General features: G+C 41.4%; 1 protein-coding gene across 2 annotated transcripts in view; it reads left to right on the forward strand.

Annotated features, from left to right (window-relative positions):
- The window catches only part of NUBPL (NUBP iron-sulfur cluster assembly factor, mitochondrial), a 156723-nt gene that overhangs the window by 109174 nt on the left and 23627 nt on the right, over positions 1-23922 (forward strand). The window lies entirely within an intron of this gene.

Genomic DNA, 23922 nt, shown 5'->3' on the forward strand with positions numbered 1-23922 from the left:
GTTTTGGTCACTGCTTCATCAGGCACAGACCTCTCTCTTTCTAAGCTTCACCTTCTATCCTTCCCTTGTTTTCCTGGTGCAGCCTAAGTAATTCAGCTGATAGTTATTTGACCCACAGCTGCACGCTGTGGTAATACTGAAGCAGGAATGAACATACAGGGTATATTCACTCTATGCACATTTTAAATCCACCTAAGCAAAACGTAGAACACTGTTCGTTCCTCTAATGTGCTGTTGAGGAACAGTAAACTCAGCCAACGGCTAAAATTTTTCTGAAATTGTTACTTTGTCCAGAGGTTTTCCTTTTCTCAAGGGATTTAAATACTGCATCACAGTTATGTTGCTGCCAAATATAAGACTTTGCATCGAAGCTGAAAGAGAAATATTCCAAGGTGGAATCCAAGTTTTTCCTTCCTGTGCATGTGTGTTGTTCTATATATCGCTATTTCTCTGAGAGAGCAGCCAGGGGATAAAATGAAGAGCATCTTCCTTCAGGGATGCAAAAAGCCTGTATTTCAGCAATAGAGGTCTGCCTCCTGGCAGGCACTGCCTAGAGCTTTACTCTTCTGGTGCACTTTTTGCTTTCAGACTCTTCCCTGGAACCAGTGCCTCAAGATGCTTCCCTTCTGGTCACTGCTTCTGCCCTCCCCCACACTAACTGCATCCTGAACTCTGCCAGTTCCTCTTTTAAGAATGCAATGTTCTTGAGAGCTGACAAAAATATAATTTGCAATGGCATTTCATTGAGTTACCCGGCTTTTCAAGGGTCAGGGTAACAGCCTGCAACAATGTGGCCTGCAAAAAAAAAGTCAATAAGTTGCTTTTCAAAATCAGTAATGCACAAATAGCAAGTCACGCTCCTCTGCCTTGCTTCTGCTCCGCATCTAAAAGTTTGAGTTCCCATCTGTCAGTATTTTCTTTGGGACATCTTGTGTCTCAGTGTAATCTTCTGTGCCATTTTCTTTGGCAACATTCACCAGAAGTGTCTTCAGCAATTAAGGCAACTTGAGGTGAACAAGATCTCCTCTATTTTATTCACACCCCATGTTCTTTGAAGAAATCTCTGGTTGTCTCTTTTCATAAGAAAGCAGATAGCCATAAGCCTACTTCAGTCATGTCCATATTTTGCTTGGATGTCAGATAATCAGTTTAATAAAGCCCAAGATGTTAACTTCGATGCAATTTAAATGCCTAAACCCAAAATGTCTCTTTTAAAAGCCTAACCTTCAGCTCTAAAATATTTTAACCTTGTGGGCTAATTAATCACTTGGATAAGAGCCTTTAAAAGACATAAATCTGCAACACCTAAAGACATTTTTATGTCCATAGGTCTGGGATTAGGGCTGTGGCAAAGTGAGCTTTTGAATGCCCTGCATCCATTCCCATCATCCTTTGAAATTGTTTGAGCAATATATGGTTAAAAGAACAATCCAAGGCATGTCTGTGCTTCTATTTCAAAATCTTCAGGGCATATTGTATGGACTGCAGTTGCCTCATAGCTGTGTCCTTGAACTCTCAGCTACTGGTTCCTGGCCTTCAGCTGAGGAGCATTTTGGACTGACTGGATTAGTCCTCCTGGCCTCCTCCAGTGCCAAGTCAGACAGATTAGGGTAAGTCCTTTTGGTAATGCTTAAACTTTGTAGTGAAATGTATTAAAGTGTTTTCCTACATTCATCTTCTGCTACTCATCACTTTGAAACACTAGGAATTTACTGTCTGGAGCAGCTGTGACATATTTTCTTCTTGAACTGCTACAGCTGTTTCCCAAGCAAACTGAGGAGCTTGGCACTGACACCCCTGTACTTTTCCATTCATATTGCCTTTGAGGAGAAGGTCAGATTCTCTTAATAAGGGCCTCTATCCCTCTGAGGGCTGAGAGACTTCCTTTTTGCCTATTGGAGAAAAGGCATCCTGGCTTGGCTGCATGGCTGAACAACAGGTGTAGTGTTTTGAGGATCTGGTCTCGGTCCCAGGTCCTAAGTACTGATGTGCAGACCAGAGTTGCTTCTGGCTTAAGTCACTTGATGTCGACTCTTCTTGCCTTATCACTATGATAAAATCCAAGCAGGTTCTTTGGTAAAACCAGCTCTGGGAAATAGTCAGAGTCTTTGCAAGCACCAGGAAAATTATAGAACTGGCTCCCAGAACAACTGTGGCTGTTGTTGTACCTGATGGATTGCTGCCATGACCTTCCAGGGCTCTGCTCATAAACCAGCGGGGTGGTTGGGAGTGGGTGTGCATCACTAGGAACTGAGTTTTATACCTGGGGTCTGTACTCAGCACAGTTTGCACAGGAGATTTTTGCCAGTAGCTCCCTGAAAACTCCTCAGGAGAGTGCTCAGGAAACGGGGCAGTACAACGATGGCCAGGAGGACATGGTGACGTTGGCACAACAGCCCTGGATGCACTACAGAGGAATAACTGAGTCTGCTGCAGCCTTTCCATGTGAATAACTGGTTCTCTCTGTCACCCCTTCTAACCCAGGAGAAGCAAAAAAAGCCAAAGGAGACTAATATTACTGAGCATTTTCAAAAATAAAAGATGGTGGCTAATAATTACCTCAGTCTCAGCTTAGGAGTAAAATAACAGTAATTAAATGATCTGGGGACAGAATTAAGCACTGTGCCTAAAAAGCAACAGTCTGAAAAGAGTAACAGGGGCTTTATACCATCATCATAATCAAGTTGAATGAAGGCACATTAGCCATCACATTGATGTTAATAAGAAGTGAATCCTTTTTTTCTGGTTGTAGATTAGCAAGTGAGCTCTATGCACTAGTAGCAGTGGAAATACTTTGTCTAAACCACAGAAAATCAGAAACTGTTGTTTCTGTTGAGGAAGGAGTAGCACCCTTCCTCATGAAGAAACTCAGCTGCAAACATTTTTCAGCCAGCATGAGGCAAGGCTGCATGTAGGGCAGATCCCAGCATTACCCAGCCCTCCAGCAGCATTAGCAGACTGACAGAGCAGCCAGCTGCCCATCCAGCTCTCCCAAGGCTTGGCAAGGCTTACAAAAAACCCGGTCACTTGGAAAGTGCAGGTTGCAGTAGCAGGGGATGGTAGAGCTCTGCGAGAGAAGTTACAAGTATTCCATCCCACAGGAGTGTAAATCTCTCTCCTCAGAGGCTGCTCTAACTGCTTTGGGACTGCAGCCAGCTGGATATTGCATAGCTGCACTCCTGTCAGGGCCTGGGTGCTAGGCCTCTTTCCAAAGCCTGGCAATTAAACCAGGAAAACATTCAGTTGAGGGTTAATTTAAAGCCTTAACTGTAGCACTAACCAGAACAGGAAATTCCATCATTTAGCGAGAGTGGCAATGGGTCTTTGCCCTACAACGAAGGGAGAAGCATGGAACAAAACCTACTACTGTGGATAAATCTTTGCCCCTCTGGTGAATCAAGATTCACCTTTATAGGTATTTTACTGGATAATTTCAACCCAGTCATAAAGAAAGAGGAACAAAGCAGCCTTTTCTGTCCTCCCCCACAAGAAAAGGCTGCTTATCTGGTGAGCACTGTGGGCTCTCACTGACTTTCCTGCAGGATGCTGCTCACCAGCACTCAGAGTATGACAGTCCCCTGCTAGCTGTCCAAGCAAGGCTCTGTGCTGCTTAGAGCAAGGACTGTGGACAGCAAGGATGTCCTTGGAAAAGAGTCCCTGTCACGGCATGACAGCCTGCGGGTGCGGTCGGGATGAGCTGTTCTCACTGCAGGGAAAAGCTCCAAAGGGATTGCTAATGGCTATTGTACATCTCTGACAGTGTTTCAGGGCAATCTTTCACCATGTAGAAAACTTGAAGATGTTGCTTAATCTGTTCATTAATTTTTGTGGTTTCTTTTGGCTTGTGTAGAGGCACGGAGTGAACGTAACTTGTCCGTACATCTGTAATCCAAGACAGACCTGTTGAACTTTGCTTTGAACATTGCTTTTCTACATACGCATACCCCTAGCAGAAGAGAAACTGAAGTGCATTTTTTCCCAGGATGTGTCTTTACTAAGGCTATTAGACTGTTTTTTTAAGCTCTTTGTCCCACTGAACTTTTAAGTGCTTTATTCAGACTATTTCATTCAATCTCCTCTAGCAGCAGGAAACAGTTTTGCTAAACAGCCAGAGAAGGCTTTGAGAAGGAAGAAGGTAGTTAGTGTAGGTGGCAGCAAAAAGTAGGTGGAAGCTACTCCCACTTTCTATTTTTTGTTTTTTTCCATCTGCTCAGTCTACTGTTTGGGTAGAGCTTGATATGAATAGTGTGTGGTGGAGGGAAGAGTGAAATCAAGGGCCCTTGCCCTTCCCCTGGTTGCTCCTTCTGGGTTACTCACTGCTCGCCTGAGCTCAGGCATGCTGTGAAATATCAGAAGGCCTGACCAGTTTTATGATGTGTTTTTATGATGTGCAGGACAGAGTAATGCGGCATGGATGCTGATGTCTTGAAGAGGATCTAAATGTGAGTCTTTATGGTAGCTTAGAAAGCTCATGAGCACTCAAGCTCCAGCCTTTGCAGTGTTTTCTGCTGGAAGGCTGAGGTTATTGCTTCGACTGTCAGCTGATGTCTGTGAACCCTTTTCTTTAGCTCCTGTTTCTCTCTATGAAACATGCAGCAGTGGGCTTAGGACCAGGAGTCACTAGGCAACAGGATGGTTAAGATGTTGAACCCAATTCACCTTTAGAAATTAAACACGTATTTATTTCCTCTGTGCGGTGCTGTTTGCAATCTGGCAAGTGCAATTAGCTCTTGTCTCAGTCTCTATAGATACATAATGCTTTTTGTTTACTGAAATCCTTCTGCAAGGGCTTGCGTGTTTGAGGACTCATCAATAAATCTGGCAGGGTGACTGCTGTATGTTTCTAATCCCTTAACCATTTATTTACAAACAACAGTTGGGTGTCTATGCCGTTCAAATTAGTCAATAAGAGGAGAATTTTAAAAAAGGCAAATGAAAGAGGATTCAATTTTAACTACTTGTTTTCCAGTTTCTAAGGAAATACACATAGATATCCATTTTTGTGGAATTTACATACCTTAGAATTTATTGCCAAGTTCTTAACTTTCCTTTTTGAGATACTTGCACAGTGTAGCTGTCAAAGTGCAAGTCTAAAGGTGGGGTGAGACAAAAATACCTGTTCCATACCTGGGGACATCTTGAGTGAAAAAACTTCATTAATTCAATTTAACACCAGTAATACAATTCTAATATTAGTCCCAGAGCACTTCATTTCTATGGAAGGTTTTCAGCTGTACACTGTCATTCATGCACCTTAGTGGGCATGCCTAGTTAAACCTCACCCTATTTTGTGTGGGACATGGGAGCACAGATCTGAGTGCCTTCTGCTCTCCAGCAGGCACACCTGCAAATCTGTGCAAAGTCAGGACCTCACCATCTAATGGTACTGGACTACACTGCCCAGTGCTACTGGTGTATATATTGTTCTGAAATGAAATTCAACACAAACATCATCCATATAGAAGCTCTTCTGTCATATCTTAGAGGTAACTACCAATTTGTTATTAAAATTAGTTTAAATACACCTGTACATAAAATAATTTTATCCTGAAGAAAAAGAAGTTCCAGAAGCAATTGGTTTTCACAAATGGCTTGATTTTGGTTGATAACAGTTTGGGGTACCAGGCTTTAATGGATATGAGCATGAACTGTGAAAAGATGCTTCAGTATATTTCAAAAGGTGCAGGTTTTAGAAAAACCAACCAGTAGTCACATGAAAATCATTGCCTATAGAATCCTGTAGTAGAATTCCGTAATTGCTACATGCTCTTGGGCTATTTTTTCTAGAATGCTATAGTGTTTTTGTAAGATTGTTTAGACAGATGTTCTTCCTTTTTAGTATAAGAGCTATTTGCCCTTCTGGGGCTCAGAGATGTTCCTTCTGATGTAGAATTGACATCTGGTCTCTCTGTGGCAGGATGTCTGCAGGTAGAATTGCTGTAGAAATGCATCTGCTATATAATTTAGGTACACTAAGTTTTAGAGTTGTGGCAGAAAGCAGATTTATAAACTCACAAATCCTGTCTACTATTAAATGTACATCCTACTGAGTGGGAGAATTTAAGGACTTTTCAGGTTAGATTTTTCTCTTAGATATTTCTGCTGCATCTTGAAAGTACAAGGACAGATTAATCATTAATATAACATTTAGTTCTTGAGAATCTGAACAGTTTTCTAGGAGGCCCAAGTCAAAGACAAAACAGAGAACTTCTGAGCCAGAGGGAGCAGTGTTAGAGGTACTTACAATTTCCTGGCTGAGAGACTGCTCACTCCAGGGTTGTTGGTGATTTTGTAGGGATGGATGAGCATGGGAAAGGTCACAACAGTGCTTGTCCTTGCTACTCTGTCCTACTAGGATGACACAGTGAGATAATGGGATGAACTTCTATTGGTTCAGAGAATGATTTTGTGTTTGACTCAGAGAGTATCACAAATACTGATCTGGTTATCTTTGGCATCTGCAGACCATTGAAGTATTTTCACTTTTCCAGATATTACAAGTTTCACCCTACAGAATAAGCCTCTCTCCAAAATGTGAGACTTTCATGTTTCTGTTCACGATTTCAACAAGGAAAACATTTGTGTGTGTACACTATGTCATTCATGTGCCACAAATCCAGCTTCTGGGTATGTCAGATTTACTGTGCATACATTTAGATGTTAGAGTCATTTAGAGTCAACCTGATCATGTTTAGTTCTTATCTGCTTCAACCAGGATACCAGATGTCCAGAAAAATAGCCTAAGTCATCCTCTTACATCCAAACATGTCCAGAGGAATTCAGACATACTGCAGCCAAGCAAAGAATTAGACTGTGGCTCACTCGTGAAAGAATCAATGTGGTTTCCTCATGCTTTTTGGACCTCTTTAGATGAACTTCCTGCAGTCAGAGATGAGGAATAATGTCACGTTTTTCTGCATGGACTGATGCTGCTACCCTTCCAAAGCAAACAAGGGCACTGTATCCCACATTCCAGCAGAGGAAGAAATCTCCTTAACTAGTGTGGCAGGACTTGCTCCTCTGTAGTCCTTTGGGCCATGCACTCCCATTCCAGCTAGGCCAGGTGTGAGGCTGCCTCAGTCCCTTTCAGATGGGTATTTGCTCAAAACATGAAGCCTGTTGCAATCATTTGTCCTTCCCCTTTGCAACCACGAGTTTCTGTTCCAGCTGTGTCATTTTAAGAAAAAGTAGAAGAGAAGGAAGAAATCTAGCTGCTGGTAGAAAAGGAGAAAGGAAGTATATTGAATTCTCCAGTGTGTAATGGGAAATGCTGTTGGAAAAATAAGGTGCATGTCTGTCACAACCTAAGAATCTTCCTCATCCGGAGTAGGATGTTTGATAAGCAGCTCTCTACTGTTTTGCTGTCACAGCCAAATAACCTATTCATGATGCTGGGACTACCTTCAATAGGATAGCTCCTACAGAATTCCTGTGCTTACTAGGTTTGCTGGTGTTTGTAATACTGAATTAGAATGTACAACTGGGTAGAAAGCTGTCTTCTTGCCTCAAAGCACTGAATGCTAATTAAATATGAAGCTACTTGCAAACAGTTCTGTATTCATTGGCTGGCTTTCACTGTGGTACCTCATTATTTCAAGCTATATTATTGTCCTCTAATAGGAATTTTCATACTGGATCTTGTTTCCTTCATGTGAATTTCCATAGGTGCGCCATTTTAAGGCACTGCTTCAGCTGCAAGACATTGCAAATGACATAGAACTATTTAAAGCCAGTGTTTCTCAAGGACAGAAGATCCTTTATTTTGAACCATCCCTAGTCAATCAGCTAAAAGCATCAGATTTGTCCTAATCCAATAGTGTCTCCAAAGAGTTAAATGCATTCCTCTGGAGAAATGCTACTGAGACAAATTAGATATTCCAAGCAGAACCAGGTTCATTGTGTAGTTTGCACATGTGTGACAGTGCTATTCATGGAGTTTTTATCAAGAAAAGATACTGAACTTGTCAGAAAATAGTATGTATTGGCCTAAATTGTGCAATTCTCATTCATGCTTGTGAACATTTGTACAAATAGACCCATTGACTTCACGATGAAAGTGTTTCATTATGATCATTCCTTTTTCAGTGATCTTTATGTGATTTGAAATAATAAAGCTCCACAGTCCCATTGACTTCAGTGATACTACTTGGTCCACCAACATGAGTAAGGGCTGTGCAATGTAGTTAAAAGGATCTTAATAAGAAAACCTCTGTTATCAAGCTAAATATAACCCCCACCACAACCCTGCCATAGAATAGTCACAAAACTGCCTGGGCACAAGCTCCCCCATCCCCACACATACACACACATCCCCCTCCAGTTTTTCTTTCGGAACAAAACCAGCTGTAACTGGAGTCTGAGTTTTGCAAATTGAAAGGAGCTTGTAGCAAAAAGAACAAAAGTGCTAGTGTGCAGAAGCCACCCTGCAAAGAATGTTGGCAGGAGAGGAAGCCAGGCCCTTCCACTGCTGTAACCTTAAACTATCATTTGTTGATGTTGGTGTATTTCTAGTAGGAGGGGAAACGAGAACACAAGAAAAAGGGAGATGGAGAACTTGAGACCTTTTGGAAACTAGGCTTTTCACATTTTTATGTAGCTTGGTAGGGCAGAAGAAACTCTTTATTGAGTGATAATAGCATCCACTTCACAATTTACCTGTACACTTATGTGAGTGGGATAGTGCCATAATCTTCATTCAGGCTTTTCATTTTACAGGAGTGAAACCAGTAAAGAAAAAAAGCTTTGTTGCTCAGGTCTGAAGTGCAGACAGATATGGGATTGTGACTCCAGCTTTAGAGAGAGCTGATGTTTCTCCACTGAGCGAGCTATTTAGCTATCAGATCAAGTGGTGTGATCTGGAGCACAGCAGTGCATTGCTCCAGTGTGAAAACACTAAGAAGTTTAGTGTCTCTGTGCACACTGGGAAGGAGTCTTGGTTAAAAAAAGCCCCATTTTAGTAGCAGTGCTGCTGCTTAGCAAGCTGCAAAGCCTGATGTATGGATTAATCTGTAGCTTTGGGCTGAAGGGCTGTTTTTACTTGCAGAAGGAAAAAATCTCTTTAAGCATCCTCTATCCTTATGAAAAACAAACTAGTGTCCATAAACAGTCACCTGCTACCTGAGGATCTCTAAGCACCCCAGAAATTGGCAGTATTCTTAGACCTATTTGAAAAACAAATTGCGACCAACAGAAGTTGTGGTAAAGCCATGCCTGGCAGCCACATGTGCTGGCTGGCTCTCTCTGACCCCAGGACACAGCAGTAAAATGACTTTCTAGGTGGCTTTTACAGCTGCCTTCGACCTTGAGTGGTTGAGGTTGAAATCACAGTTGCAAAAAAGTCAACAGCAATTTTGTCCCTCAACGTATTGTCCCAGTTAAATAGTAGATATTGTAATAAAAATACTTCACAGTCATCAACCTATATGAATTATCAGCAGCTGTCAGCTTTTATACTGAAAAATATAGGTCAATAAAAGACATGGTATCTTTTAAAGTTATAATGCTATAAGGATGAAAAATCCAGTCTATTCCAAGGGTTAAACCCAAGCTTCTTCTCTAAAGTTTCTATGGCAACTAGATGCAATCTATAGTGATATTGTAGCTAATGAAATGTTTCTTCCAGACCAACAGGGCAACATGTAGCATTCAGTAATGAGGAATGTCTTTGGGGAAGGAACAGTGGCATAAAAGATGCGTTCTAGCAAACTATATTGGATGATAAAAGCCTGCAGTAAAGTGTGTCCTGAAGTCCAAATTCCCTTCTGTTTATTCACAGTGCTTCCTTCATATCTGCTCTGATAATGAGGAACACTGGTAATAAGAACAGTACTTGAGAAGGAAGAGAGTAAGGAAAGAAAATATAACTATCATTTCTTTAACTGAATCATAAAAAAAAAGGAAAAAAAAAAAGCTCATAAAGAACATATTTTGTGTGCTTGAAAGAGGTTTTCTTTATGAGTGGAATAGCCAAATGGTGACATTTGGTGTCAGCATGCTATATCATATCTGTATGTGCTTGTGTCTGAATTGTGTGGGTACAGATAAAATCTCCTCATCTTGACTTCTCAGGAGCTGAGCTCCATGCTAGCCTCAATGCAAACCCCAAACCACACAGTTTTCAGCTGTATTCAGCCCATCTCATCAAAGACCATGCATGTGTATCTGAGAACTGGAGCAGCTCAGACCCAGCACTCTGCACCTGAGCAGTGACACCAACTCCCCTGGTGCCCCCTGGCCCCCCATGGCAGGGCTGGCCATGCTGCCAACACCCTCTGCTGCTGGGAAGCAGCTCCTTCCCTGTGCACAGCAGCAGAGCTCCTCCCGTGCTGGAGAGGGAGGAAAGGCAGGTCAGGGCAGGGTGTAGGAGCTGTCTTGTGGCTTTGTGGTCTGCATGGGCAGGCTCTTCCCTCCTCTGCTCTGCAACCTGCTTAGACACTTGGGCAAGGCTGCAGCTTTGTCCTTGCAGGCCCTCCAAACTTGCAAGAAATCAAAGAAACCTGTAAATAAATATGACCACACACACCTGATTTTAGACATTCAGGTTTCTGAGTTTCTAGAAATGCTTTCCCACATACAGGCCTTGAAGAACTGTATCAATATTGTTATTGAATATATTTAATATTATTGGGAGCTATCTAGACCTAATGGATACCTCTCAGACTGCCTCCTTTCAGTGCAGTTAGTTGTTCTGTGCTCTGTTTATGTTGTACATGATATATCTGCTCTGCTGCAGTAATGCTGCTGTTGTAGCTATGGCAGTCTAAGAACAGAAAGAAAGCAAACAGGGCCTCCACCACAGAAATCCTTTTTCAGGGTCTGGAAAACAACTTAAATGCTAAACTGCTGTCTGCTTCTTCCAGTGCTGTAAATGGATTCAGCAAGGAAAAGCATTTCTTTCCACTTGCCTGGCCTTGCTTCAGACACACACACACAGAAGAAGAGTTAAATGGGTTACATGCAACACAAATTCTTACCCTGGACAGAGAGATGGGTGCTATTTTAGCAGGGCAGTTTCAGAAATGCACTGAATATGGAAGTGAGCGGCAGCTTGTGCTGCACACCAACACACTGAGGGGCTGTGGGAATCAGTGCTGTGGATTCCTAGCCACTAGGTGGGTGCTTTGTTAGGCCCTGGGGTTTTGGCCTGGTTTTGCAGAGCACTGCTGAGCAGTGAGAAGGCTATGTCCTTTTAGCTGGACCTATCAAGGATCTGCATGTCCATGTGGGTGTTTTCATTTACACATCTGCATTTGAAGACTTTCAGCACATCTAGTTCTAAATGTATAAACTGGTTTAAAAAAACCTCACAGATTTATTCCTGCCTATGCACTATTAAAACAGTAGAAAAGACTAAACTCTTCTCTAGTGGTGTGCTGGATAAAAAAACAGTGTTTCCTTAGGCAAAATTACCAAGAATTTTTTTTTTTTTTACTTTCTGGTTCTTGAAGTGGCATTTACAGCCACAGGAAATAAAGAACAAGGTACCTTAAAACATCCTTGTAAAATTTATACAGTAATTTAAAGTGAAGCACAGTAGTAATTTATTTCCAAAAGGCTGAACTTTGTAAAAAATTTTGTCACTCGGGGAAGCTTTCCCTCTCCTTAGCCCGGCTGCATTAAAATGTATAATGCCTCTTGTCTGGCAGGCCTCATGCCCTCTGTCTCTCCTCTTTTCTCCACTCATACCAATTACTTTCATGGTTAAAGTATTGATAGATAAAGCAGTGTTACATCCAGAAACTTCATATTCATGTCCATATTTGCCATTGTTTTAGCAGCTGCCTAAAAAAAGTCCTACAGTATTAAACAGAAGCACTCTGTTTTCAGCTTTGTCCTTAGTTTGGAAACTGTTTGGATTACTAAAATGAAAACAAAACTGCAAGCAGGAATTTGTATGCCTGAGAGGAGGATTCTAAAGCCTCCTTTTTACAGCCTTCAGTTTTGTGAAATATAACATCTTAATACAGATCTTTTGCTGTTATCTATCTGAGGTTCAGAATAGAATTTCTGGTTTAGATTCCACCTCTGTGAAGAACAAAACAATCAACACAGCCCGTCAGGATCACAATAAAATCTTGTGTCATCAAAACTCAGTGGAGCGTTGAGGGCAGTGAGAGTGCTTCAGCAGGACAGACAGTCATTTTGGTGGGCAGGGTATTGCACGTGTCAGCAGGGCAGTGCTGGGCTCTGAAAAGATCACTGTGCACAGAGCTCAGACACAAATAAAGCTGGCCAGGAGACATGGGAAGTTTGCTATGGCCAAAGAGATTAGATTCTTCTGCAAAAGTAAGTCAGCTTTGTGATGAGTTTTTTGTTTTGATTAATTTCATGTGGGCTTCATTAGACAACCAGCTCATAAATACACTCACTTTCTGAGAACAGTCTCAGAACAATTAATGTGTGTGAGCATTGATCAGTTACCTGGTGAACTGTGTATTGCAACAACTGAGAAGAATGTCTTTGAGTGGGTTATGACTTTGCCTTACAAAGTATTAACTGAAGATACTGAATAAGCCCATCCAGAACATCTTGGGCCGTAGACTGAAATTGCTGAGACCCTGTCTTCACTTCTGACCCTGTGTTTGCCCTGGTGCTGGTGTGGTTGCAGATCAAATTGTTACAGAGAAGTGATGAAAACCTATCCTACAGGAAAAGTCATTAGTTCCTGGTTAGATCAACTTTCTGGTCAAGCTGGCCAAGGCTAGGAACACACAAACAGGAACAAGAGGGAAAGACTTAGGTGGATTTAAGTTGTCCTTGAGGCACTCTCTGGGGTTGCTTTTGCATTCCATTGGTAAAATTCCTGAGAAGGGTGTTGGAAGACCAAACCTGTTGGTGTATATTCAGTGAAATTTGTTGCTTTCAAAGTGAAGGGTCCTGGAAAGCCCTGATATGAGGAGGCTTCTTCACCTTGAGTGGATTTAATTCCTTCTTGGATTGCTACAGTGTGAAGGTAGAAAACAGAAAACTTGCAGAATGTCTGCCCAAACCAGTTTTTCACAAGTCATTTTTGTTCCATACCTAAAGAAAATGTGGTCTCTCCCGCTGCTGAACCAGTAGGAAACAGCACACACATGATCCCTGCCCCTTCTATACCATGGCAAAAGCACTGCATCCTGACTGCAGTTTGACAAGTCCCACATTGCTGCCACAAGTGACCTGTCCTTGCTCTCTCATTATCGATGCATTTCCTCTCTGTGCTGGAAGATTCTTGACTCACAGAGTTTTTCAGCACATGACTCTCATCCCAGTGAATCAAACACTGCAATATAAAGCTCATCATTTATCAAACAGGCACGGGGCTGAATTCAGATCTGGTGTGATGGCTATATAAAGATTTCTGTACGTGCAGTTTTTCTGGGTCACTCTGATTGTTTTGTGGCACTGTAATGCTTCACATGAGCTGGGCCGGTTGTGGCTGCCGTGACAGCTCTAGCAATGTGAGATATTAGTGCATGCTGTTTTACCACCACACCTACAAACTCAGTGCGCAGCAGATTTGATGAATGTGGTGGTGTAAATCCTGAGATGTCTATAAAAGCATTTGCAAGCTTTACAACTGGGGAAGGGTTTTCCCCAAAGCACTGGCAGGGTTGTATGTACAGGAAACTAGATTTGGATCTTGAAATTGTTCCCTACCTCAGAAGAGCTTGTGTGAGTTTTACACAGAGAGCATATTGGTCTTTTGGCAAGAACGCTGTGCTTTTGGAGTCAGAGGTGCAAAACAAGGAACACCAAACAGCGATTCTTCTCAAACACATGGTGTGTTGTCATGATAAAAGACCAGATGAGTAAGGGACAAGGATTATTACAAAGACTACATTGCACTCAGGGAGCAGGCCTCCTCTTCTTTACACACTGCTCAGCCATCATAGGTACAAAGGTCAAGGCTCATCACTATTCCCCCATCTGGACTCAGTGTTGTAGATAACAGTTTGTTGTTCTTTATGATGAAGTCTTTGCCTCCCCAAATAAATAAAACTGTCCTTATTAGGTTTGTCTATTGAAAAAAAAGATGTGCAGGTTTGCACAGCTCCTGACTCCGCAGGAAGCTCTAAAACTGAGGACGGAGCTGGCTGAAGCCCTGGGCAGTGAAGTGCCGTGACAGGAGTGCAGCGCTACTACTGTCTCAGTGCCTGCCCGCAGTCTGGCTCCCTCCTCTCGCCAGGTAAAGCCCCTGGGGCAGTACGAAGGGGTTCCCGAGCTCCCACAGGGCCCAAGACCGTACGAGGGGCTGCGTGTCCCCCCGCAGGGAGCTGGGCAGCTGCGGCAGAGAGCTGCGGGGGCTCGGGCCGTGCGGGGCCGTGCGGGGCCGTGCGGGGCCGGGAGCGCAGCCGGGCCGAGCCTGGGCTCGCCGCTCTGCTCCAGCCCTGCGGCCGAGCCTGAGCCCAGCCCGTCATTCTGCCGAGTGAAACTGCCCTGCTCGGGGCGCGCCAGCACCAACTCTTTTTCTTGAATATTCTTCTAGCACCGGTAGTGTCACTAGGTGACCTAAATCCTTCATTCACTCACGTTTATTTTTAGCGAATGTCAGATAAAATAAGAGCATTACTGTGCAGGGAAGAAAAAACCGACTATATGAACTTTTTTCCTAGAGGTGAATGGTCTGTGGGGAAATTGATGTCAGTTCTTAATCACAAAATCACAATAATATTTGACTGCCACTAAAGCATTTGCATTTCAAATGCAGGGGAAGAACTATAGTCTACTCTTAAATGCATAAAGTAAATAAATACAAAGGCATACAAAGCTACTTTTGAAATGTGTAATTTAAGCGTAAAATAGCTGAAAACAAAGCTGCTATTCACTTATAGATGAGAAAAGAGAGACATTAATTTATATAATTAGGCAGTTAATTGTCATAAGTGTTATTTAAAGATTCTAATAATAATCATGCATATCTAAGTAAAAACTTGGAGACTATTTAGCATTCATAAACTTATTTATTCTAATATATTTATATATTCTAATGCATATACATTATATGAGCATATCAATATATATATAGCTCTCTATGCACAGCACATCCATTAACATAGAGTCATCTATTGTAGCTTTTCAGGTATTGCAGATTGTTCTATAAGTCTCCTTTTCTTTCCCTTTCAGATGTTATCAGGTATGGTAGAAGGCCTCACTGCAAATGAAAGCTAAGATTGCTGTTAAAAACAAAATTCCATTCAGTCCTTTTACATGTAACACAAAAGTTACGTATGTGTATGTAGACATATTTATTTATGATTACAGTGTTCATAATGGTAGTATGGAAAGGCTGAACATCTACCTGGATGTAGGAGAAACAGCTCTGCTGAAGTGATAAGTGAAACCTGGCCTCAAGTACTCCCTGTATGCAAACTTTTTGCTGGCAAAATTTAATCAGTGTAAACATTTTTTCATTTTGAATGGGGCATAAAGAAAAAGAGTCACTAATAATAGGCAATGAAGTACAAAGATAAAGTACTTGAAATGAAATAATGGATTAGAAAGTGGATTAAAAAAGATTTTTTTTTTCTTTCTATCAGGAATCTCACCATTAATTCCAGACAGCAATATTCACTGTGTCAGTTCCAGGTTTCCTGTAAGTTCATGTCTTCAGCAATCACCATTTAATCAGTGATGCAACAAAAAGACTTTCTAGATGTTAAAGGCTAGGCTTTGCTTTGCACAGGGAACAGCCTCTGCACTCCAGTCTAACAGTGTGTCTGGGACCCTGGCTCTGTGAATCTGCTGCCTCAGAGCCTTGCAGGGTTCACATCCAGGCCTGAACTCCATGGCATTGGTCTGTCAGCCTGGGCAGAGCTTTTACTGTCCAGGTATCAACCTCTGATTCCCCTTACTGTGTTGGCTACACATGTTCCAGTGGGACTCGACACAGGGCTTGTCAGGGAGAGCAGATCAGCTTCAACGAGGCTGAAGTAGGAGCAATGTACATGTTGACATGTACAGACACCTTTTATTTCTGAGAGAATGGGTATTTTGTGAATTGGATTAGAGTAGAAAAATGTTTCAACTTACCTGTTTTTGGAGGCATTATGTAGAATTTCCTGTGCAACACTTAGCATCGCTCATGGGTAAAACAAACTCATGCCCCTAAGAGAGCTATGCAAAAAAATGGTCTTTAGAGTACTTGTTTGTTAAAGCCTGCTTGGACTCCATTAACTGTAGCAGCTCCTGCTTGGTGTCACTTGCCATCTGCTAGTCCTCAATTAGCCCATCCCCTGGGAGCTGAGCTGCACAGTTCTGCCCTGGCTGGCACGTGCTTATTCCCACGGCTGCTCCTCACGACTCTGGTGAAAGCGCTCCATGCTGCACGAGTGCCCACTCCAGCTCTTAGTGGCTCTCCAGAGAGACCAAGTGGATGGACTGTGTCCAAAGTGTTAGGCAGGAGCCATTCCCTCCGTGGAGGCAGCACCTGTGCCAGGGACCCCTGGGGTATGACAGTGCAGCGAGGCTGGGTGTCCTTACACCAGTACATCCAACAGGAGCTAGGGCACAACTGCATACTCTGTTGCTCTTCACTAATTTGCCACTCCTAATGGCTTTTATGCCAGTGTAGATGTCAGAGAAGCTCCTTTGTGACTTTAATGTCACAGTCTTATAAGTCTAAATCAAAGACATTGTCTTAATAGCTTCATCTGCAGCTAATCTGAGTGGAATTTGGATAAAGGCAATAACTGAAACTTTTCTTTTATGAGAAAACATTATCCTAAAGCGCTGCTAGAAATATTGTCTAGAAATACTCCTTTGGAAAATATTTCAGTGCCTAGCCAGTTCAAGAAGTGCCTTTGCAGGTAGAGAGATGGAAGTGTTGCCATTAGAGGAGCGCTGTCCTGCTGTCATTTGGTTGGCTTTGTCCTTCAAATGTTGCTTTTCAAAACCAGACTGTCACTGCAGCATCCTCTTAGAGATTCCTCATGCTGGAATAATTTCTAAAGCAATAATTTGCAGCTAAAATAACTAGGCAAAGTTTAAAGACAAGAATTTTAGGATGATGAATGAAGTTTTCTTGCTTTTTGGAATAGCAGTATACTTTATTAGTGCCTGTAGTCCTTATGACGAGGATAACATGGCCATGCTCATAGGAAGTAACAGAGGAAGTGACCATTTATTCTGCTGCTGCCCAAAAGTCTCTACAGCATGTGGTTATTTATTTATCCACTGCAACAATTGCTCTATAAACACACAGTACATTCTTGGAGAGAAACAAGTCAGGATCTCTCAGCAGGGAAGAGGGAGCCCACTTGTGTGTCCCACCCAGCAGAGGCAGCCAGCCATTGTTCGGGGCAGGGCTCAGCTATCGCACGGGGATCTCAGCCTGGGCTGAGCACAGCCCAGAAAGCCGTCCCTGTGCCAAAATCAGTGTCCTCCCAGCCCACATGAGAAACTTCAGCTGAGGCAGGTGAAGTACCCACAAGTAAGTGTCCCATTTTTGCTGTCCATGTGAAATACAAAGTGTGAGAAATTAAGCAGAGAAAATGATGCTAAAGTAAAATGGTTGCTGAAAGGACACAAATTCCATTAAGCACCAGCAGCACGGAGTTCAGTAAATAGAAAGGTCATCTTTCTGTCTCTGCCTCATTCCCAACTGCAGCATGACTCAGAAGAACAAACAATTCAATAGGTTTTGTCAGATGCTTGCATGCATTCTGGGGTTTTTATTACTTGAAATTTCATTTGGTTCTCTGATTTTACCACAATCCAAAAACTAAATACTTAAAAATATTGGTTGTAAACAAAATAATTTTTTGCATATGAGTAACAATAAAGTGTTCTGATTTCAGAAAGATTTCAGCCACGGATCACTTTATTACATGCCCCTGCTTTAAGATAAAAAGGGAAGGGAGAAATGAGAAGAAGAGCCATCTTAGATTTGTACATGGATTGAGAGCTTGAAAGTGCACACGCAGCAGTTGTGCATGTGCTTTACAGATAACCATATCAGTGGTAATGATTGTCATAATCTGAAGTGAAGAGGAATAAAAGGAGAGCTGGACACCACCAAAACTTCACTTAAACTATTAGATTTGGGCTGCCTCTCTCTGCAGGGCAGGCTTCTTTCCAAATATTTTCTGCCCTCCAGGACAGGCAGAAAAATCTAATCCTTGTGACCTTTTCTCAAAAAAAGCAGAAGTAATGTTTGCAGCATGGTATTTGTATGCAGGGATTAGCTCTTGATTTCTTTGCTTAGTACCTTAGGGTATATTTTTAAAGTACTACACAGAATTTTGGTCTCACTCGTCAGCTTCTATTGACTTTAAACCTCATGAGTCACTTTGACAATATATCCCAGAGGCTTTCTATCTTACACTGGCTTTAATTTAAATTCCCCTGCTTTTGGGGGTTTATTTCTGAATTTAGGGTTAGCTCGCATGGGAAGCTGGCTTTCAGGAGAATTTTCCTATATTAGAGATGTTCTGCTTCCAGGTTATCCCAGCATTATTTTATGTTCTCATTTTCTTGGGGGGGGAAGACATTTTTGTTAGTATCTGCAATTTCTTTTACTTGGTTTATTCATGCCAGCAATGGCTGCATTACCTCAACATCAGCATGCACGGCCCCCTTGTGAATGCTGTTGTAACTTATGTGTAACTGTAAAGGTATGCACTTGGTAGGAGCCATAGTACAGCAAAGGCTAAACTCTGTAAGTCAAACTTAGCAAAGCATTTATACATTATTTTCTTTGCAGAATGGCTATTTTTTTCTCTCTTAGGAAAAAAGTCCTAGCTGATTTTCCATATTAAAATGTCATATGATGTTATAATGCTCTGTGGAAGGGATATGCTGCTCCATGGCAGCTGGATGCACATCAAGCCCTCTGTCTGGTAATCTGTTAAGGTGCCCAGACTGGTGGATTGGTCACTGTGTGTAGCTCTCTCACAAAAGTTAAGTCAAACAGAGACATATACAAGGGTGAGTGAGATATTTTGCCAGTCCCTAGAAGGGTTTTCTCATAGTTCACTTCATTAGTCCTCCAAAATGGTAAAAATATAAATGACATTTAGAAAGGGAGCTCAGTGAGAGACAGGTCTGTGTTCTGCCAAGTATGGATGACAGCTCAAGTTACCCTTAGCTTCTCTCATTGACTGGTAGCCCCAGGTGAGCTAAAGGCAGGGCACAGAGCCAACTTCCCCAGCTGGAGAAATCCTGGGCAGTGTTAACCACCTTTGCCAGGCTGTGCCATCTTGTACATCTGGGTAGAGCATCACACAAGTGTGTTGACAAAGGCTAAGTATTTCCACTCAAGTGTTTGACAGAAAATAAACAGCTGGAGCAACTGGCAGTAAATTCTAACTTCCTCAATAGCGTTCTGCTGACAATGGGAAGAGGAAGGAGAAGCCAAATAAACAATACCTTTGTTATAATTGGCACAATAGTCTGATTTCTCCTCTTGTGTCTTATGTGGTCATATACAAGTATGCAAACAGCAACAAATACTGCCTCACTAAAGACAACTGTTCTCTGCCAGGGAATTCAGGTAGCAAGAGGGTGAAAATTCAGGCTGAGCATTGCTTTCAAAATAATTTTCTACTTTGCCATGAATTATGAGCTGATCTTCCATTTTCTCCAGGAAAATGGATCTTCCATTGCTCCAGGATTGGTAAGCTTATTGAAGACATTAAACAATATCAATGAAATTCTTATTGTTGGGCAGAAAAAAAGAGACTCTCAGTCTTTCCTTAGTTCTTGCCAGGGTAATAACTATGGCATACAAGACATTTCTACGTATTATTGTCAAGAGTATTTTCATTAAAAAAACCCATTTTCTCTAGCACCACTAGCCATTTCTCATTTGATTTTTTTGAAGCAAATGCTTTACTGACCTCTAATCAGCAGAGGTGTACTGTACTACCTTTGGCCAGTGTTGGCTGCCTTGGCAAAGGAAGATAAGATTTTGTTAGTATTTAACTATTGATCAAGCTCAGGTTATAATCCATTCCGTTTTCATTGCACCTTCAGGTCTTACGGTTTTCCCCTTCAAAACTCTTTCTACAGATTTGCATTTTGTTTGGATCAGTCTAATGGGCTGTCATGGTCCCAAGCACTCCTTTTTCTCCTTCCCTGCTACTTCATATGCACCCATCACATACACGATTTTCTAGTTAATCAGTAGCATTCAACTGAATAAATTCCTAATATTTGGTATCAGAGCTGGAATTTTCTGTGTCCCTCCTTTTGAAATTCAGTTAAAGAGATGACTGAGTCCTTCAGATGTGGACATCGACTTCCAAGACTAGTTCCATACCCTCTTTCTGACCTGTACTCGCTTAATTTTAGTGTCCTTTAGTGTCACATGCATGTCCTAGTATGCATGTGTCCTTTAATAACTCTCCCTTCATGTATATTTAGCTTAATTTCCCTGTTTTTCAGTTTTATGACTGGAGGGCAGTTTTAATTTCCTTTGAATATTGAATATCTTTACTTTATTCTTACACCTCCTGACCAGCAAAATATTTGTTTCTTGGCTGACTGTTGGTTTTTATTTTTTTGGGGTCATTTCCTTCTCTTCAGTAATGTTTTTGAGACTTTTCCTACAAACCTCTGCCTTAGTGTATAAATTCTAGATAAGATTGGCACCTTTAACTTAATGACACTCCCACCTTCCTGAAGATAGAGGTGAGCTGTTTTTCCTGGCTGACTTCACTAGTCCCCTCACTTCCTTAAAGTTTGTCCTTCTGAGCCTAGCGCTTTCACTATTATGAGTATTGCAGCTCTTGCAGTAACAATAGTGTAGTGGCAGCTTTGATTTAGGTTTCTCTTGCACTGCTCTAACTGCAGCAGCCAGTTTTGCTTAGACTAACTTACTCAATTTCTTAGGTAGGTTTTGCACCCTGCCCTGAGCCCCAGGGTGCTTTATTTCAACCTCTGCTAATGCCCCAGTTTATTACTTAGACCTCTGCTTATGGCCCAGTTTACTGAGTTACAGCCCATGCTTCTTGTTTGTTCTTCCATTCCATTTAAATGGCATCAGCTTCACACCATTCAATTCCTAGGTTCCTGTGACCAAATTCTTTTATGAATTTTGTTATTCACTAATAACAAAACCAAGCTTAAAATAGAATTCTGTCCAGTTGCTTTAACAGTTATTTGGTAAAAATATCAATTGATTATTGTACTGGGGAATAGCAAGCCTCTGAATTATTAGTGGCACTTCCCTCAACCTTTTTTTGCTTGGAAAGCTAATGTCACTTGCAATTTGTCTCCTTCTAAAGCCACAAATTCCTCTTTATGTACACAGAATTTCCTCTAAATAATTCTTGGTCAGAGGAAAAGTGGTTGTGACTAGATCTCATTTTGTCACTTGTTCCTTAGCAGTAGTCTCTGTTTTGGCTGTCTTTTCTATCGTCTGAATAATTGGATATGTTTGCTCTTAATATCTTCATTTCTCCTGTGGTGGAAGTTACATCACTTGTTCCAGATCCAAAAGAAAACAATAGATGGCAATTTCTTTGATGGACTTTCTGCTGCAATTTGGTATCCTCCCTTTATCTTTGTGTGACATCAACCCTGACCCTAATGAGCAAATTTCGTTTTGTGTCCTCCTAACTGGCAATGAGTCTTTGCAACCCTTCTCTGTGTACCTGGCAGAGACACTGGCTGTAGCAGCATCTGCAGGCAAGTGAGGAGTAATTGTTATTGAGTTGTAGTAAAGAGGCACTTCAGGGATGTGCTCTTAAGTATTTCAGAGTTGAAGTGTAACACAGACAGCCAGGCAGAATTCTCTCAAGGTAGCAGAATAAACCACACTCTTGTTCCTATGCACTCTCCACAGACATCCCTTCAATGAAAATCTGAATAAAAAATTGGTATGCTGAACAAGTCATGCTTCATTTATGGAATTTGGTTTGCTATTTCTTTATTTATTTTGTATTCTCAAAATTTGTGCTGAAAGGGTGCAAAATTGATGCCTGGAAGCAAAACTGGAGAAAATTCAAAGCACAAACATAGAAATTCTCCTTGCATATTCATATAGAATAAATATTCCACATTTTGTCACTCTATTCAAGATATTTTTTGGCCTAAATTCACACACAGTTTGTGGTTAAGTTTTAGAAAAGACAGTGGATCACCAGTCACTCTGCTTAAATGAACTTCATCATATTAAAAGGCAACTGAGTACATTAATTGTACAACACTAGGATTTATGTTCATTGTAATTTTATTTCAATATCTGTGAGAATTTTAGTTCTTTTTATTACTCTTTCTGAAAGAAGCTAAAAATTACAGTTCAAGATTCGTCCTAATGCATTTTCACTTTAAATCAAGGTTTGATTACAAATTCCAATGGAAAATTATCCATTCAGAAAATCTAAATCTCCATAAAACTGTTTATTTTTGAGCACTGCTCTTCAAAGTTAATACAAGGTATTAACTTTTTTGATACAAGCTACTTACATGCATGCTTGGGCACTTACCTACATATCCAGATTTTTATTCCTTTTTCCACTTCATGTGTATACAGGGAAAGGCAAAAGGAAAGAGAAGGAGACAGAAAGAGAGAAAGAGATGGGAGACAGAAAGTTGAGAAATCCCTGCTTTGATTGCTGATAAAATATTTTCCACAGAAGTCACTAGTGTTCATTAAGCTTGTAGAGAGGTTTAACCACCACCATCAATAAAATATTTCAATGGTTTATAATCTCAGAGAGTGAGATCCTTTCAAATGTGTTGCCTCTCTCTGTTGCAATATCTGCAGCTGGCTCTTCAGTGTGCTTTGCCTGATATATTATGGTAATCAGCTCCCTCATTTTTGCTAGGCAGCAACCACTCCTTCAAAAATGCCACCTAATTGAGTGCTCTATTTCGGGGTGTTTTGTCTTGCAGCTGGGAAGCCACATTTTTTTGCCAGTAATTTGTAGTCTCTGCTTATAAATGAAACAACTTTGTAGCTTCCTCAAGCTGAGTTTTTGGAAGCTATTTGTCAAAGCATTTTTTGTAGTTCAAGGCAGAAGCCTCCACTGCGGAAGTAATGAAAAACATTTGGCAACTAGTGGAATTTGTTGATACTGTTTTTTCTGGTTTTAATCATAGAGGTGGTCTCCTGCTGGGAGTTTCCCCTGTTATATAAATCTTGTGTAGAGAAGACATTTCATGTCTCTCTCTGTTAAGACATTTTGGATTCTCCAGATTCTTCCTGAAAAGTCTCTTTCTTCTCCTGTGGCCTCCTTTTAAAATTTGTTGGTTTGTTTTTCTGTTGTTTTTTTTTTTTTTTTTTTCCCTATGGAAACTATACATATTCAACAATATTTTAAAAAGTTTTAAATAATCTTTCTTGGGTTATTTTTTGTCTCCTTCAAGGCTTTATTTTTTTTTTTTAATTTTATTTTACAGTCTCTGTGTTATTAAGGTTTAATTATTAGATTTCCATGCAGTTTCATCTTTATAAGAAGATTCTTCTGGTTCCTAGTGGTTCCTAGTGGTTCACAGTGCTGGAGAGATTGCAAAAATATTGACATGCTCTTTTCTCTCTCTGAAAAACTGCCTGAGACAGATTTTTCTCAAGCCTGTTTCATTTCCAATTTAGTCAAGCCACTAGGCTGCATCAGTTAAGATTGTTTAAAGAAAATACCACATTTTCCTATTAAAGAATCTCCCTATTTCCCTCTAGAGAGGCACTGCTAGTGGAGACTGCAGGGCTGGCTGCATAGTATTGTCAGGTACCAATTTTCCCTCACCAGCCATGAGTAACCCCATACCCTGCCTTCAGTCTGACTGGGAGTTGTCAGATGAAGGTTGGCTGAGGGTGGTGGACCCGTACACAACTTGTGTCTGGGTGCACAGACACCAGTGGCAGTGGGGAGTGCAGCCTTTCTCTCCAAGGAACAACCTTCTCAAGTCCTTTGTTGGCTCTCTCTACCGCTTTGGCAGATGGGCACAGGGTGGGCAGGCACTCTCCTGCTCGAGGGATGGGGCCACAATCCCCAGGGA

Source organism: Haemorhous mexicanus, chromosome 6, assembly GCF_027477595.1.
Source record: "Haemorhous mexicanus isolate bHaeMex1 chromosome 6, bHaeMex1.pri, whole genome shotgun sequence".
Classification (NCBI taxonomy): domain Eukaryota; kingdom Metazoa; phylum Chordata; class Aves; order Passeriformes; family Fringillidae; genus Haemorhous; species Haemorhous mexicanus.